The sequence below is a fragment of the Moschus berezovskii genome, chromosome 28, assembly GCF_049115385.1.
Source record: "Moschus berezovskii isolate FMDL1 chromosome 28, NW_MosBer_1.0, whole genome shotgun sequence".
Lineage (NCBI taxonomy): Eukaryota > Metazoa > Chordata > Mammalia > Artiodactyla > Moschidae > Moschus > Moschus berezovskii.
The window spans coordinates 17,777,475-17,782,492 of record NC_142487.1 but is presented as its reverse complement, the minus strand read 5'-3'; the positions used below and the strand labels follow the sequence as shown (position 1 = coordinate 17,782,492).

At 48.5% G+C, this 5,018-nt stretch overlaps 1 non-coding gene across 1 annotated transcript; it reads left to right on the top strand.

The window, feature by feature from the left end:
* Positions 1 to 279: 279 nt before the first annotated feature.
* TRNAY-GUA (transfer RNA tyrosine (anticodon GUA)) lies at positions 280 to 352 on the top strand. The gene has a single exon. It is a non-coding gene; the product is annotated as a tRNA-Tyr (tRNA).
* Positions 353 to 5,018: the final 4,666 nt, after the last annotated feature.

Genomic DNA, 5,018 nt, shown 5'->3' with positions numbered 1-5,018 from the left:
CTGCACTCAATATGCCAGCAAATTTGGAAAACTCAGCAGTGGCCACAGGACTGGAAAAGGTCAGTCTTCATTCCAATCCCAAAGAAAGGCAATGCCAAAGAATGCTCAAACTACCGCACAATTACACTCATCTCACACGCTAGTAAAGTCATGCTCAAAATTCTCCAAGCCAGGCTTCAGCAATATGTGAACCATGAACTCCCAGATGTTCAAGCAGGTTTTAGAAAAGGCATATTCAATTCAAGTCCTATTTAACCAAATTCTCCGGACTTCAGGGCTTCCCTGGTGGCTCAGATGGTAAAGCATCTGCTTGTAATGCAGGAGACCCAGGTTCAATCCCTGGGTCAGGAAGATCCCTTGGGGAAGGAAATGGCAATCCACTCCAATACTCTTGCCTGGAAAATCCCATGGATGGAGGAACCTTATAGGCTACAGTCCATGGGGTTGCAAAGAGTTGAACACAACTGAGTAACTTCACTTCACTTGTCAACTGACTTCAGCCTCAATAAAATCTGAAAGACGATTATAAACAGTAAATAAAATGGAGGGAATAGGCCATCAGCTGTTTACCATATTATGCAAATCCTTCAAATCCTGAAAGATGATGCTGTGAAAGTGCTACACTCAATATGCCAGCAAATTTGGAAAACTCAGCAATGGCCACAGGACTGGAAAAGGTCAGTCTTCATTCCAATCTCAAAGAAAGGGGATGCCAAAGAATGCTCAAACTACCGCACAATTGCACTCATCTCACATGCTAGTAAAGTCATGCTCAAAATTCTCCAAGCTAGGCTTCAGCAATATGTGAATCGTGAACTTCCAGATGTTCAAGCAGGTTTTAGAAAAGGCAGAGGCACCAGAGATCAAATTGCCAACATCCGCTGGATTATGGAGAAAGCAAGAGAGTTCCAGAAAAACATCTATTTCTGCTTCATTGACTATGCCAAGGCCTTTGACTGTGTGGATCACAATAAACTGTGGAACATTCTGAAAGAGATGGGAATCCCAGACCACCTGACCTGCCTCTTGAGAAACCTGTATGCAGGTCAGGAAGCAACAGTCAGAACTGGACATGGAACAACAGACTGGTTCCAAATAAGAAAGGGAGTACGTCAAGGTTGTATATTGTCACCCTGCTTATTCAACTTATATGCAGAGTACATCATGAGGAACGCTGGGCTGGAAGAAGCACAAGCTGGAATCAAGATTTCTGGGAGAAATATCAATAACCTCAGATATGCAGTTGACACCACCCTTATGGCAGAAAGTGAAGAGAAACTCAAAGGCCTCTTGATGAAAGTGAAAGAGGAGAGTGAAAAGGTTGGCTTGAAGCTCAACATTCAGAAAACGAAGATCATGGCATCTGGTCCCATCACTTCTTGAGAAATAGATGGGGAAATAGTGGAAACCATGTCAGACTTTATTTTGGGGGGCTCCAAAATCACTGCGGATGCTGATTGCAGCCATGAAATTAAAAGATGCTTGCTCCTTGGAAGGAAAGTTATGACCAGCCTAGATAGCATATTAAAGAGCAGGGACATTACCTTGCCAACCAAGGTCCGTCTAGTCAAGGCTATGGTTTTTCCCGTGGTCATGTATGGATGTGAGATTTGGACTGTGAGGAAGGCTGATCGCCGAAGTGCTTTTGAACTGTGGTGCTGGAGAAGACTCTTGAGAGTCCCTTGGACTGCAAGGAGATCCAACCAGTCCATTCTAGAGGAGATCAATCCTGGGTGTTCATTGGAAGGACTTATGCTAAAGCTGAAACTTCAATACTTTGGCCACCTCATGCGACGAGTTGACTCACTGGAAAAGAGTTTGATGCTGGGAGCGATTGGAGGTAGGAGGAGACGGGGAAGACAGAGAATGAGGTGGCTGGATGGCATCACCGACTCGATGGACACGATTTTGAGTGACCTCCGGGAGTTGGTGATGGACAGGGAGGCCTGGCGTGCTGTGGTTCATGGGGTCGCTAAGAGTCGGACACGACTGAGCGACTGAACTGAACTGAACTGAACTGGGGGCACCGTTCCTTGCAGGTGGTCTTCCTATAATCCAAACTTCCTTCAGATCACGGTGGACAGATGTGGATGTCCTCTGATTTTTGGGACTGTTGGCATTCTGAAAGGAGACAAGACGTCTCCTGGGTGGAAGCCACCCAGGAAGGTAACAGCCGCCGGGTCCCCTCAGCTCCTGTACTCCAGGCAGGTGTGAGGTCGGGGAGGAGGGTGCCTGCATCCTACAGGGAACAGGAGCCACACGGGGGAGGACCAGGTGGAGCCAGCATTCCCATGCAGGCTGCCAGCCCTGGGAGGAGCCTGCAAGCAGGCGGTGTTGAATAAAGCCAGGAGACAGAACGTGAGACTTCCCCAGAGTGTCCACAGATGTGGTCTGTGGTCTGACCTCATGTGAAACAGTGGCAGTGCCTGGGATTCAGCCGTCAGCGCTGCCCCCTCCCTGGCAACGTTGTTTATGAGGCCGCACCTCAGAGACTGAACTATTTTTGTCAGGGATACTCTGATGGACTGCTTAGCGTGGAGAAGACATACCTCCCAACTCAGGTGAGCTCAGGCGAGCTTAGAGCTGCCCCCCACCCATGCCTCACAAGCAGGGAAGAGGTGCTGACACGGGACTTGGTCACACTGGACGCTGCCCCCTTGTCAACCTGTCCCTCTCAGCCTGAACGTTTTCACTGAGTCAACGTTGGTGAAATGTTTTAAATATGCAATGCAATTAATTATCCTTCCTACCTCCAAATTCAGTAGAGACAAGTGATTAAAACAGCAGATTTGGAAAGAGACCTTGGGTCAAATCCCAGCCAACCACTTACTGTTCTGACCTGTGACAATTCAGCCTCTCTAAGCCTCGAGTTCCACATTTGAAATCACTTCAATTCAGTCACTCAGTCATGTCCAACTCTTTGCAACCCCATGGACTGCAGCACGCCAGGCCTCGCTGTCCATCACCAACTCCTGGAGTTCACCCAAACCCATGTCCACTGAGTCGGTGATGCCATCCAACCATCTCATCCTCTATCGTCCCCTTCTCCTCCTGCCTTCAATCTTTCCCAGCATCAGGATCTTTTCAAATGAGTCAATTCTTCTCATCAGGTGGCCAAAGTATTGAATGGACTGGTTGGATCCCCTTGCAATCCAAGGGACTCTCAAGAGTCTTTACCAACACCACAGTTCAAAAGCATCATGAAGTAAAATTCTGGGACTTCCCTGGCAATCCCGTGGTTAAGACTCCACACTTCCACTGCTGGGGGGCCTGGGTTCAATCCCTGGTCAGGGAACCAAGATCCCACATGCTGCATGGTGCAACCAAAAAAGAGAAAAACTCATCTCATAGCCGCAGAGTGAGGATTAAATGAAATGGGACTGGGAAGGGTTTGGTTTCACACTGGGTCACCTATTTTTCCAAAGCCTTCTGGACCTGCCTTGCTGAGTGAGAGCTGGAGTGTCCAGGGCTCCCTTGCAGCCTGTCCTTTATAGCAGCCCCTGTCCGCTGGCCACTCCTCTCCTCGGGGAGCATCCTGTCCCACCTCACTAGGTGGTTCTGCTGGTAAAACATCTCCAGGACATTCTTTAGGTATGTGCGTATTTCCGGTATCCCACAGCAAGTCAGTTGGGCAAGTTTGGAAATGTTGGTGACTGCCAATCTCCTGTTCACCTGCACACCACAGAGCTTGTTTCTTCATTGTTTGTTCTTTGATGAGAACGTCTTGAAATGAATGTTTCTTCAAAGAAAGCAGGTGGTCCCCACCTCGTAATAGGTTAACATCCAGATTTACACAGACTCATAGACATCTTCTGGAAGGTCAGTTCTTCTAGTGCTGTTTTAAGGGAAGGAAAAATTACAGGTTTTAGTGTCTGTAGCCCTAAGTTTGGAGAAGGCAATGGCAAGCCACTCCAGTACTCTTGCCTAGAAAATCCCATGGATGGAGGAGCCTGGTGGGCTGCAGTCCATGGGGTCGCTAAGGGTCGGAGACGACTGAGTGACTTCACTTTCACTTTTCACTTTCACACATTGGAGAAGGAAATGGCAACCCACTCCAGTGTTCTTGCCTGGAGAATCCCAGGGAAGGGGGAGCCCAGTGGGCTTTCGTCTATGGGGTCACACAGAGTCGGACACGACTGAAGTGACTTAGCAGCAGCAGCAGCAGCCCTAAGTTTAAGCTCAAGTTCATCCACTTACTGAGAGGCCCAGGACCAGCCACTGACTTTGAACTTCAGAGTCTTCTTGTCACCTCTCTTGCACGTGTTATCCATGTACCTGCCACAATGAGGAGGCAGAAGCCTGCCGGGTGCTTCTCCTCCTCCCAAAGTCAGGGTGACCTGTGGAGAGGAAACCCCTCCGATTGAGGGACATGACTTTGACCCTAGCCAGCCATCATACGGGACGAGTGATCACTGGCTTCCTGTTTTCGCCACATCTCCCCATGAGCTGACCCTGTGTCTGTGTTTTCACTCCTTTAAGCTCTTGCATTAGTTGCAAGCTGATTAGGAAATTCTCATTTGTTTTTCACTTGGATTCCCTGGGAGACAGTCTGTCTGAGATGGAAGTTTGAGGGCAAGACTTCTACTGGGAAGGGGAGGAGTTGAACTACGATGTCACAACAGCCCAGCTGACCCCACCAGGGACTGTGTAGCTCCCCCATCCCTCCAGAGTGGTCCTGTCCTTAGGCAAGGAGGCCAGTTTGTGGACTGCCTCTAGGGAAGGGCTGTGACTGTAAGTATCTTGGTTGTCTGAGGGTAATTCCTGGAGAGAGGCACCAACGAGAGCCCTCAACTGCCAAGGCTCCCAGCATCCAGTGGGATGAGTGCCTCATAGAGGGCTTCTGGGTGGCCTCCACACATCCACCAGACCATCTGGGTGGTATTTTTTAATGTTCACATTTTTAAGTTTAAAAATAAAAATGCCATTGTAAGTAAGTAATTGTGTTTACTTAAAATGGTTCTATCCAAATATAAGTTTTATATATTTGGAAAGGGCAAGCCATAGCTCCCTGAAGAAGT